General features: G+C 39.3%; 1 protein-coding gene across 4 annotated transcripts in view; it reads left to right on the plus strand.

Annotated features, from left to right (window-relative positions):
• INO80D (INO80 complex subunit D) overlaps positions 1-11,501 on the plus strand; it is a 46,170-nt gene extending 34,669 nt beyond the window's left edge. For 2 of the 4 annotated variants that reach the window (XM_082285160.1, XM_082285161.1), the window contains exon 13: positions 12-11,501. The gene's annotated coding sequence lies outside the window, so the exon portion shown is untranslated. The remainder of the gene's footprint in view (positions 1-11) is intronic. The other 2 variants (XM_082285162.1, XM_082285164.1) reach the window with 2 other exon arrangements.
• The last annotated feature ends 1,962 nt before the right edge of the window (positions 11,502-13,463 follow it).

The following is a 13,463-nucleotide window of genomic DNA, read 5'->3' on the forward strand; positions in this document are numbered from 1 at the left end:
TTTTTCCAAAGGTAGCATCTGGCATGGAAAACTTGGCTGCACACATTGATTTGAGAATGGTGCACTGAAGTCCTAAATCAAGATCATGATTCAAGGATGAGTTTGGCAGTTTCTTGAAATAGTCTCTTGACCTCCTCTGTGTGCGTGTGTCCGTTTGGGGTGCAGGGAGCAGCAATTCCTTTTCTTCTTTTGGTGAAGAAGTGGGAGTTGTCCCCTTCCAGAACTGGTCACTGTTCTTACTGCATGCTGATTTTTGGGTTTTTTTATTATCATGATTTTTAATTCATTGAGTAGCAAAGGGATCAGTTGTCTGGTTGCCCATAGATTTGAAGACTGATATGAAGTTAGCCCAGGAAAAAAAAAAAAGAAAGATAAACAGAAGGATTGAAATATAGATCATGGATTAGTGAAGATTCCTGTGAGAAATTCCCTTCCTTGCTGAATTACTGTGGCCTTGTAGCATTGATGATTTGCCTTTTCAAGTGTGTCTTTGTCCAGAACTCTTTGCCTGACAGACTGACAGGAATTTCCCAGCTGAAACAGGAAGAATTAGGTTGGTTTTCTGCCCATCCACACAAGTCTAGGTCAGATCCATTGTAAGTTTCAAATGGATGCATTTCTCACAATATGTTTAACTAATGAGACTTTCTTGGATAGTTTTTAATTCCCTGGGAGCCATATAGTTTTTTCAACACTTGTAGGGTTTGATGCTCTGTTTGGGAAGTGGAATGTATGTAAGGAACTAGCAGGTACCTATCAGCAGTCATGGCTAGCCAAAAGAGAAATCACTAAAGCAAAATGGGTGAGAATTCCTTCTGTCTGCAGGATGGTTTTGTTTGTACTGATCACCTGCTAACGATAGTATTCACTCTTTGGTAGTAATTCCAGTTCCTAAAGAAAGGAGTCAGCTAGGTTTTAGATTTTTAAAAATAATTATTACTTTTTAATAATTTGTTTTTTAAACCAAGAGGTTATAGCAGCAGAAATTCTGAGGTGTCTACTTGCATCTCCTTATCAAGAAGGAATTTGCTTATGACTCTATAGGGCTCACACTTGCTACTGTACTCTGACTTTGACTGTAAAAGTAGCTCCTGTTTAATATAAGTCTCTACTCTTCTTGGTTTGTTTCAGAGATGCAGATGAGAGAAAATAGAAAATTCTACATTTCAGTCTTGTACTGTAGATGATGGATTTTATTCTACCTTACAGTAAAAAGTCCTACCTGCGTGTATTCTGGTCTATTTCAGGAATTTAAGAGAACCAAGCACATGTAATAGGGAGGCCTAATAAACTTTATGAGCAAAGGATCACTGAATGGAATTTAGTTGCTATAGAAATTCATTTCGTTAGCAGTCAGGCACACACCAATCCTCTCCTTCCATCTTCCTAAGAAACAGAGTTTAAATGGGATAGGTCTTGTGTCTTTTTACTATTGTAGCAATCACACTATTCCTCTTTTCTTGACTGATCTGTCCTCTTTAAATATAAAGGAGTATGGATAATGCATATGTCCTTTTCTGAAATTGCAAGTGTATGTGGGTGGAAGAAACAAAAATTATTTTCATGCTTCTGTTGTTATGAAGTCATTATTTCATACATGGTAAAATAGATCTTAATAATATAAGCCGAATATTTTTAAGTGGTGATTTAAATATGTTTGTAACACTTAAATGTTTTTAAATCACATAAAAAGTTTAATTGAAGCCTATGAAATCCTGCTTGTGATTGTCCTGCTGATTGAGGAATGCCCAGTGATATTGTGAATGAGGCAAATCTGACAAGGCTTTTATTTATTTTTGTATTATGTTACCCATACTTTGTTGAGGAGACAACTGTTTGATTTGCAGATGATTTTCATTGTGTTCATATACCTTCTTCGATGTGCTGGGATGTCTGACTGAAAAAGAGTGGAGAACTAGTATACCAAATGGTTAATTCTTTAATCTGCTTGTGTATTCATGTAATTTTAGAGGGTGTTAATTTCTGTGTATTGGTTTCAGGGCTTTGGTCTTGAAATGCTTCTTGTGCCCATCAAACTTCTAATGAAGCTGCAGCTAGTGCAGAGTATATTTGCCCCACATCATATTTCTCTTTCTTGGCAAATGCTGGGGGGGAAGAGAGGATAGGAACTGAGAGCCAAGTTCTGCTTGGTTGCGTTGGTATAAATTACAGAGGAGCTTTCCGGTCTAAGGTCACGGTGAGTTTGTACTGGTCTAACTCAGAACAGAATCCAGCTCCTAATCTGTGCATTGATTTAGACAGGGAATTTCAAAAGCTGTCAGAGCTATGCAGGTCCATGATTCCCATTTGAAATCAATGGCCTTTATGTACCTGCGTTCCTTTGAAGTAGCTTAGGATATCAAGTCCCTTCCCCCACCTAGGTTGCAATTTTTGTATCGCTTGACGACTCTTCCCTGAAAAGTGACTGCGTAACATTTTTCAATGAGCAAACTAAGTTTGCAATAAAGCTGCACTTTCAAAAATAAACTTCAGTTTGTATACAGCTGAAATAGGAATCCCTCTGTCCTGTCTGCCACAGTGTTCTAAAACGGGCCACCACTCTTGCCTTTTCCTGGTTCACCTCTCATTTTTTCACTGCCACCAATTTCATGGTTACATGGCTACCAAGCAGTTACGGGTCTTGATCTTAGCTTTACAAGGTAGATCATTCCAGGTGGGTTTCTACACCCACACAACCTGTTGACTTCAGTGCATCAGTGTCTTACTGCTGGATGCGAGAGATCCAGTTGAGAGGTGGGTGTAGTCAGAGAAACATCACACCTCTTCCTCTGGGAAATACTGCTGGCCTGGTTAAGGTAGTCCTTGAGGCTGTTATTTATGTGGTTCCTGAGTAGAATCCATGCTCCCTCACAAATGTTTTTGAGTATCAGCTCTTACAGCAATTAGCACTCTTCACCAGCCCTTCACCAAAGAGCCAGTGTAGCAATTTCAGATGCTCAATACCTGTTGTGCCCATTATGTGTTGAGAAATGGAATAAGGCTAGTTGAACCTAAAAGTTAATTTCTTTACATAAGATTGGAGTTTTAAAGAATGAAAAAAATTAGACATCGAATAGAATATCATCTACATAATTTTGGCAATAATAGCACCTCAGTCTCTGTACAAAAGTACTTAACACAAGATAAATTTTGATAGTGTAGAGGCTTATCAGGAATAGCTTCATGCTCTCCTGGTGTGTAAGGCATTCTTTAAGACACACTTTGACGTTTCGTTTCACCTAGGAAGACTTTACACCAGCTTTGAGGGGAACCATATGCACTTAGATACCTCAAAGTTGATTTGTTCTTTGGCTTCATAATCATGATACAGGAAAAGACGCATCATTTTGTCTCCTCCTGCTTTCCAGTTCCTCCAGGTTCTTGCTTAGATCCCTTCTCATTAGTAGCATGCTTCTCTCTATGGTTGAGCATAAAGGCTTTAAATTGGTAATGCTGAGAGGTAGCACAGTTGCAGGTCTGCCTCAGGCACTGTGGAGAAAATGGCAACAGCTAGATTTCTAACTGAAAATGGGGATTTGCAGTTCTCGTTTTGAAAGCACTGAAAGCCCTGAGAAGCTTATTGCCTGCTAGGCAAAAATCAGAGAAAATAAATTGTCAAAGGGGAATTGTACCTAATAGCAAAGAGAAGCCAAGGGAAGTGGCTTTTTATTTTATTATTTTTAAAAAAGGAAGATGAGTATTGAAAAATTAGGATATTCTGTTGTGAGCTGCTGCTGGCTTTAGGGCATGGCCAAGACGAAAGACCTAGGATTGAACCTGCAAGCCAGTAGCCAAATTCAGTTTGAAGCTTTGTTTTGCTGTAACCACATCTAAATACAGTCTGGGATTGAATCTACTTGCCGGGAGAGTCCCTCAGAGGTGTACAATAAACCTCTTGGTTGGCAGTTTTCTTCCCTGAGAAGCTGGCCTTGGTGGCTACTTAGGCTGCTTCTGAGCTCCGGCTGCTCCCTGAGCTCATGCAGCCTCCTTGCTGCTGCATTTCCCTGTAGGCATTGTTGGGCCTCCAAGGGCCTCTTACTCTGCTCCTTCTCTAGCTACTGTGGAATGAGGTGATGTAGTGGAAGCATGAAAGGACAAAGTGGGCATGGCTGTAAGTTGAGAGCAATAGTTGGAGAAGGCTTTCTTTATCTGTTTCCTTGAAGTAAGTGTTGGCACCTTTTCAGTCTACTCTAGGTTATAGAATTTGGTCTCCCCGTCTTTGTGCTGCAGTGAGCTAAATCCACTCATGAATTCTCCAACAGTATGAGCCTTTGGGCAGAGAGGAGGGAAAAAATTTTAGAAGAGTCATCTACCTGCAGTTAACCTTTCAAGAGTTGCGGGGCGCAGGATGGTGGCAGGAGGTGCTTTCAGCTGACAAACAATAGAAGAGTTACCTGCAGTGATCTTCGGCAGTGCGACATTTGTGTGACTGTCCGGACAGCTTCCCTGGTGGAACTGGTGTATTTTTTCTTTTGTATTTTTACATGTGAAGGAGTCTCCTGGGCAGACTTCTTGCAAGGTCCAGTGGTGGTAGAAATAGTAACTGAAGGAATAGTTTGGGGCTAGTGCGCTGGCCAGATCTTTAAGTCTTTTTCACCTTCTGGTCACAAGGTCTTTCTGATGTTTTGGGTAACATTTAATGATGGGGATTTGTGGGCTACATCTTGTACCTCCTTTATTTCCTTCCACTCTACATTCTTCATCTTTCTTGCTTCTATTTTCCCATTCTCAGACACTTCTCCAATGTAAATTATGCCAGCTGGTAAGTCTTCTGTGGTTCTGAGCGAATGTGACTGCAAAATGAAAAGGAGGAGAGATTCCTGCAATTCAAAACATACAGTTTGGATGCTAGAATGACAGTGCAATAGATCAAAGTATTTCTCAGATCAGTGAGTAGGGAGATGTTTCACAGCATGCTAATATGTCATGAACTAGATGCTGAGGGTACAACATTGATCACAGGAGTGCACACGCTAGCAATGAATATACAGGCATTTTTAGCAAGAATTTACCTTCTCAGAAGTTCCTCTTCTTTTGAGATGTGTATCAGTAGAAAGTCACAAATTAGTATCTAAATTACTCTTTCTTAATATGCTCAAGCCCAAATAAAAGTAAGGAGGGTTGGTGACAAAAATCTGTATTAGTGGTCACTAAACTTGGGACTTAAGGAGAGGTCTGGTCATAAGAGATCAGTTAACTAATCAGTTAAGGTTTCAGTCTTGTCTTTAAAACGAGACAAAAACACTACTGTTGGGAAAGAAAAGTTTGGGGGAGGAGGAGTTAGAAAAGATGCGTCTTAAAACAATTTTCTCACTCGTGACTTCAGCCTATTTTTAAAAAAAACCCCAAAAATTAGTGACTATTTTCCCTTTGCTGTGCTGGTACTTCTTAAGGTGGTTCTTTGCTTTCCTGTTTTACTCTGCTCCTTCTCTAGCTACTGTGGAATGAGGTGATGTAGTGGAAGCATGAAAGGACAAAGTGGGCATGGCTGTAAGTTGAGAGCAGTAGTTGGAGAAGGCTTTCTTTATCTGTTTCCTTGAAGTAAGTGTTGGCACCTTTTCAGTCTACTCTAGGTTATAGAATTTGGTCTGGAAGTGAGTAGGATGAAACTTCAGCTTTTGCCCATAAAACTGTACTTAACTTGCTGTAGAAAAATGCATTCTACCTACTCTTCCTCTTGCTAGTCCCCCAAACACACACACAGTGAGATGTCCAGAGTTACCAGTGTGTCGAGCACGTAGGCATGTTGAACTTGGTCCAGTAATGCTAATGTTTAACCTGCTTTCTGTTGTTGTCAGCTGGTGCCCACGGAGATGAACTCTGGATAGGTAATGTTCCCAGATATCCTCTGGAAAACTTTAACTTTGGTGCAGATTGCTCTGATGTAGCTAACTGCGATGGCATTGGCTTCTACCTTGGAGTGGACTGATTTACCCTGAAATGACTCTCTAACCTGCATCTTAAACAGTGTAGTTGGTTCTGGTGCAAATAGATTCATTCTGAAGTGATGGACATTTTGATTCTCATGCAAAATAGCTACATCCTACCAGAAGGGGTTGAACCAGTTTCTCTGAACAGTGATGAACTTCACTGTACAGTTTTGGGTATGTCTCAGGGATTCCTTGTGGAAATAAGGGCAGTTAACAAAAAAAAAAAAAAGAAAAAAAAAGAAAAAAAAAAGAAAAAAAAACCAGGAAAAAAAGAGAAAAAAGTAAATAGTTTTAAAAGTAAATAATAATTTAAGGTAGAGCGTCACCCAAGTGAGAGTGCAAGAAGGAGAAATCTTTGTTCAGTTTTATAGTCAACGGTGTCTGGCTTACGGACTCTTTCTCTTCTCGGGGCTCTCATCTCAAGTTCAACATACAGAATCTTTTTCATCACGCTCAGCTTTAAACTTTTTATTTAAAGATACCCTTCCCCAATGAGCTTTCAGAATACTTATTGTAGATTTTAAGAGAAATGGTATATTAATTTATGCTATTAACATCACCTCATAAATTATAAGTTTTATACTAAAGCTGTATTGAGTGTAATGAATTATGTTGCATATGTGTTTTTAATAGCTATAAAATTATATACAAGCTTTTTTGGAAAAACAAACTAGTGAAGCACCTTTTTACACTGGATCTTTGCCGTGTCAAGGTGTACAGCTATTCTTTGCTACCTTGCAGATATCTATATCTATATATAGATATATATATATAAATAAAATAAAATGGTATCCTGTATCAACAAGTATAGAACTCTTTTTAACCCTTATATTACTGTTCCTATAACTCTTTTTAAATTTTGAGTGTTACATTCTGCAATAATTTATCCGTGGTTTGTACCTATGATTAGAAATTTAGTTACAGGGTAAATAGATCAAATTTAAAAATCCAACTACTGTAGCTGGGAGTTGTGAACCAAGTTTGTAAGACCTTTTCTTTTTTTAAATGTATTTATTTCCAGTTAGCTCTGTGAGTTGGAATTTGAAAAGTTGGAACATTAGGAATCTGCAGTGTCTTATTCAGGAATTTTCCCCTCCTTTCCTCACAAAGGAATTCCCACTGTGACTTATAAATAGAATTAGACTGCTTGTGTGCATGTATGTATTATATATACACACAAAAAATATGCATTGGGGGGGGATGTATGTGTGATACGAATGTGTATATTGTATGTAGGTCATAGTTTTGTAAAGAGAAAAGTAGTCAAGAGGTGATGGAATGTATTGTAGAAATGTGATTATTTAGTAGGGGGTTGTTATGTCCTCACTGTTGTATAAATAACTGAAACTCTCTACTATATAATCTTCTGTTATAAGGCTAACTCTGATATCATGTCAATTTTACTGTTTTTCAAATAAGTTGCTTTGAGCCCTGTTTAAAATGCCATGAAAATACCAAGCTCCCAAAGACAGCCTTTAAATAAAACAAATCGGGGAGGAGGAGCGATGGAAGAAATGAGTTTTTCAGGAGAAACTGAATGGGGGGTTTGCATTCAGTGGGATGGAGAGGCATGAGAATTGCTGTATCTTTGCAGATTAATACCCTAATCTCCTATGGTCTGACTTGGAAAATGTTGTCAATCTGTGTACTTGGGTTTTCCAATTAGATTGTAAGGGGTACTGTTTGTGGAGTGGTCTCCATTCCATAAAGGGATCTTGTCTTCAAAGTAGATTTTTTTTCTTTTCTGAGGATCTTTGTGTGTATCAATTTTGCCGCAAAATTGCTGTTGTGGGATTGCAGAACAAAACACGCATTCAGTCAAGGGAGTTTCACGTAGGCTGTGAAATTCTGAATTTGATTGTGACCACTTACCTTTTTTTCATAATTGGAGAAAGAAGATTTCTTTACAGGAGCTCTCACTTGAAATTGTGAGAAGTCAGAAACATTCTTGTGGATTGGCTCACTCTTCAGACTGTTCTGTTTAGGCTGGAGAAAGTAACCTAATCGTTATTTATTCATACAGTATCACTTTTAAGTATGATGATCCTTGTGACTTTAAAAACCTTTTTAGAAAAACAGAGCTTCCAGTATTGAACAGAAATTTGAAATTATTTTACAATTTTTTTTTTTAAATTCCCCTCCATGTCATTATGTTGATACTCCCCCCAGGCATCCCCCCCCTTTCCTTCTCTCCACAATTTGTTTCTGGCACATATGCATACAGGCAAAAGGGTAGGGAGGTAGAAGTTGTCAGAGGCCTTTTCTTCTGCTTATTTGGTGGTAATGGGAATTAGGAGCATAAATCTTTATGGCTTTATGGAGGAGAATAGACCCATTTTTATGTATACTTGTACAGAGAGATATATCTGTATATGAGATAATGGTAGCATTTTGCTGAATGTGGACTTGCCCTCATGATGTACAATAAATATGTGTGAATACAATCAATCTAAATCTATATATACATGCATACAGATTTATAGATGGAATATACCTTGTATCACACACCTGTACATTAGCTGTAACATGAGTAAGTGTGTGAGCTAGAGAGGGACTGTCCACATAACATATGTGTAACAGGTAAGCACTTGTGCCAGACAAGTTGTTTTAAATTCTTCTGAGGGGTCTGGATGACTCGGAGACTGATCTGAGCTTGATCACCATTGGTTTGTTACCTCAGCCCTCACAGTGGAGTTTCGTTGCTATGTCTCTGCTTTTGTTTTATATTTAGTCTCATTGAGGCCTCTTTCAATGCCAACTTCTTGTGCTTCTCTGCTCCATTGCCTCCATTCCAGCTCCTCCTTGTCCCTGCATCTCTGCAGTTTCTCTTGCTAGCAGCAATCAGCTTTAATGGCCCAATCCAGCTCTGCTTATGCATTAGGGAAATTCTCTCAGTGACTGGAGTGGTAGCTGAATTGGGCCCTGAGCACCTGCTTGAATTTATGCAAACTTCCCCAGCTTCAATTGTGATTCAGTAGGACTGTGACTGATTTGCAGATGAATACAAACTTTTCATGGAACCTGATGCAAAGCTTCCTAGCATATTAAAAGGTTAACCCAGCATCATATTTAAGTGGTCAAAATGAGAAAATTGCACCCACCAAATATTACCTTCCAATTTTCAACCCTAGGGACAGAGAAGAAGTTTGGTTTGTGTTTCCCGTAACACAGGCAGTAAGCAGAACGCAGCCCTGTGCTCTGTTCTGAGCAATGGGGTTGTCATCAAACATATCAAAAGAAACACAGTTTGTTACACTTTACCATAAAACAGATTTTAAAATGGAGTGCAGAATTGATCATTAACATGCTAGCACTTTGCATCTAATTGTGTATTGGGTGATCTTGCTTATGCAAGTAAATTGTGGGCTTAAGTGTTTTATTTTCTATTTTCTGGCTAAATTGAGCTTCTATATCCTTTTAGCAGAAAGCAGCTGTCAGCAACCTGCTCAGTCACACTGAAGTGCTGTGTAACTTAGGCTTCAGTTTCAGAGGAGAATGCTGCTCCAGTTCTGTCATTGAGCCATACTGGATTCCATGTTTTCAATATGGCTATGACACAACTTTTCTTGGCCACAATTCAGCCATGGAATTTTGTCTTCCTTGCATTTCTGTTAGAAAAAGGTAACTGGTGTACCGTTCCATCGGCGCTTTCATGCAATCACACACGATTTCTATGATACATGTGTTGGGGCGTGTGTATGGGTATGTCTGTGTACTGCCTGTGTGTCATATAGATTGATATGCACACACCTATTATGCTGTTTCAGTTTATGTATGTGGAGAATGTACCTGTTGGTTATCTCCTGATATATACTCATGCATACATATATTAAATATGTATATAGAGTGTAGATGTCCTGCATATACATATGTATATGTTACGAACCTTGGTTGGCAATTTTTTTCCACACTTTTTTTTGCAAATTGCTGTCCCTTACTACTTATTTTCACTGAAGCTGCATTATATAGAAGAAATGGAGAAATGTGTTATCAAAGTTTTATTTTAAAAAGGAGACTTTTAATTATCTAAAGCCATTTGTGATTGTCTTTTGAATTTTTACTAGAAGGGTTGTTATTTTAAAAAAGAAAAGAAACAAAAGGAAACAATAAAACAAAAGCAAGCAGACAAGCCCTTATTTCCACCATTGTTTAGGTGAAAGAAATGGAAACACAAGTTTCTAAGTATTTATTTCCTTCAGGTGTTTCTGAGGCATACAGTAATTGCATTCTGCCCCATCCCCTTTTGTCCAATTATAATTAATGATTCATGATTTTCTTTTTCCCCTCATTACTTTCGTAAATCATTGTTCACCTCCTACATTCAATAGTACTGATATCACTAAGGAGATTTCATGTCCTTCTGTCCTTTTTAGGAGAAATACCAGTGCATCACTATTGTGTTTCATTTTAACATACTTTGTGGAGGATGGATGTTTTTATTGAAGATGTCTGTAACCCGTCTAACTTATTTAATGTGAGGAGCCTTCATTGGAATCTATCGTCTGTTTGTTTCCAACAAGTTCAAGTTTCTGCAATTGTTTTTTCACCAACATGTTAAATAATTCCCTTCTTATTTTATGCCTGAGGTTTTAAAATTCAGGTTTATTGTTGTGGATTTGTTTTTTGGGCTTTTTTCCCTCCAATTCCCAAAAATGTTTATGTGCAAGTGGAGCAAAACAGATGTCAGAAGCTCAACCAATATCCTTTTTGCAGTTAAGGGTAAATATATTTATCCTAGACTTAATAAAAGAAGGTGGCAAATGGACAATCTGAAGTGCTTAGAGGGAATGCTCTCTCTTTTTAAGGCTGTCTCCGAGAAGTTTGTGTTTGGTGTCATTTTAAAGGTAGCTTGATCATGCTTTGATATCAGAAACAGCCTTGTAACAAAGAGCCTCATACAGTTGTTCGGTCACTAGAGTTTAAAATGTAAACAAGTTGCAGTGGGAAAGCAAAGGTGAGGCAGTGTATTTTGAACCAGTGAATTGTAGCTTGCAAACGTACCTGATTTTGAAGTAACTGCATGGTAGCAAGGATTAGCAGTCTCTTACACCCCTTCCTTCCTCCCTCTCATCCCTGACACATGTGTTCAGCATACCATACATTGGGAAAATAAGCAACTTCCTCCAGCAACGCTAATCCACTTAATGACTGCTTAAAGGGAACATACAAACGGGCACTGCCGCGTCCCGTCTCATGGTATTAGCTGGAAGACTGGCTAATACGCACAAACAGCCCAGCCCAGGTTGCTTCTGTGGACGTGTCACTTTTGGAGAGTGGTGCATGGAGGTGCCCAAGAAGAAGGGTCCCTTCCTTCAGGGTCCCTGGCAGCAATGGCAACTCGCACCACTGCTTCTAGTGCTGGAGGCTCACGGACAGCATTCCAGGGGCGGGGAGGAAAGCTTGTGTTTGTACTTTCCCTTTAAATAGGAAAGGTTGGCTGACATGTTCCTCATACTTCTCAATGAATGTACTGTATTACCATTTTAAAAAAAAATCAATTAAATGATAATAGATTGGTCTCCTTTTGTTATCTGGTCCTTGTTTAATTTGTTTAAGGGTTTTTGTATACAAAAGTTTACATTTTTATGTATATTTTTCTTGTGTAAAAACTGATGTAATATGTGTATAAAACACTGTATGTATTATCTGTATATAGTGTGACAAAATGATTTTCTTTCTTTCTTTTGGATGTATTAATAAATCTTGCTGTGAAGTAGCTGTGTTTATTATGATGAAACCCTCTTCTGCAAGCCATTTTGCCAAGTTCAAGATGTATGGATATTGCCCAGGATGAAATCTACTCCATAAAGTGATTTTTTTTTTCATTTAAAACATATCGTAAGTACAGTTATTAAACTGTCCTTAGCTTAGATTGCTGTAGAGTCTGAGTTGGCTCTTGCTTATTCTCTGTTGCTTTCTAATGACATTAGCTAATTAGTTTTGCAAACAACCCCAGGGTCTTCAGTCTCAGTCCTGATTCTAATTATAGTGCTTTCTAGCTCTGGATCACTGGTCTGGAGACCAGATCCTCTTCATCCTGTTTTCTGGTTTGAGGAAGTATCATTTAAGGGGTATAGAATAGAATTTTCTCATGTATGTTGTTATGTTTTCTGAGATTTAAAAAATATATACCTGCTTCATCAACAAAACTGGTTAAGTTGGAGTTTGGCGTTATTTTGATCAGTAGCACGTGGATGAGAAATGATGGTTGCTTAGGTGCTATGTGGCTCTGGTCAGCTCTTGGGTCAGGCTTGCCAGGCCAAGGCATGGATGTGACCTACATTGGTCAGACACTGAGAATCACCACTGCCTGGTTTGGACGCAGCTGCTGTTTGTGCCACCCTGCTGCAGCTGGTGCCAACAGGACTGCCTTGGCTGGCCCTGCCCTTCCAGTGCCAGGGTTCGGCTCCCAGCATGGCTTTTCCACAGTAGCTTGAAGGATGTCCTCTCCTTAGACAGAACTACGCCTTAGACACTTCAAAGTAAGTAGATGGCTGCTGCATCTCCCTCTCACCATTTGTTTTGGGAAGTCTTTCGCCTCTGCTTTCTGACATGAGGGTTTTGTGCTTCCACTGATGTTTGCTTTGCTTGTCTCCATCTCTGGTGTGTCTGAGGTTGTGACTTGCGAGGGAGCCGTTGTGTCCTTGGTGAGACCATCTCCCAGGTTCTGTTTTTCATTAGCAGTCTCAATGCTGAGCTGGTCATTGGAATAACAACCAGCAGAGATTGATGAGAGAGAGATTCAGTAACTTGACTTCTCTTTTAATGAACAGTGGCCCAGCTATTCTAGACAGTGTAATTAGGGCAGCATTTCACAGTATCGGGCTGTAATTCAGGCCGAGGGGTTAGTAGTGTCAGTGAGTGGTGTAGTCTTTCATGCCAACATGTGCTGCAAAGGTTTTGTGGCCAAGATGAAATTGTGCTTTAATACCTTGTGTTCCTGGGAGATGGGAGTACACTGAAAGTGTCGCATCCAGACCTTTATCAAGACAGAGCGATGACAGAACAGATGCTTAAAGTCAAAAGGAGAGTGCAGCAGTGTAAGTTCAGCGCAATATGGCTTGGGAAAATCTATCCTAAACTTGTCCTTTCTAGGAAATTCTCAAGGTTATGGGCCTGAGGCAATTGGACACTAGGGTAATAGTGATGAGACAGTTCTGGGCTGTTACTGATGCAATTCTGGCTGTGCATGTGGGTATTAAAAAGCTGATCCTTCAAAGTGCTCCATCTCATGAAGCACTCAAAATGGCCAGAGGAGGAATTGATTCTTATGGAGAAAATAATTGTTTAAAATCTGTTAACTTACTGTTAATAAAACTGCAACAGTAAGTTGACTCCCTGGCAGAAGCAGAAATGTCCACTCTGGTCCTGAGCTGGACATTCCCCAGCGTGGACTTGATGAGAGATGGGTTGAGACTCCTCTGCTGACTAAGGCAGAGACTGATTGACCTGTGGAGTTTTTTCCCCACTATTTTCATGAACAACACAGAAATGCTGCTCTTAGAAAATGATTGCATGGCTCTCAGTCTGAAA

The sequence above is a fragment of the Coloeus monedula genome, assembly GCF_965178545.1.
Source record: "Coloeus monedula genome assembly, chromosome: 7".
Taxonomy (NCBI): Eukaryota; Metazoa; Chordata; class Aves; order Passeriformes; family Corvidae; genus Coloeus; species Coloeus monedula.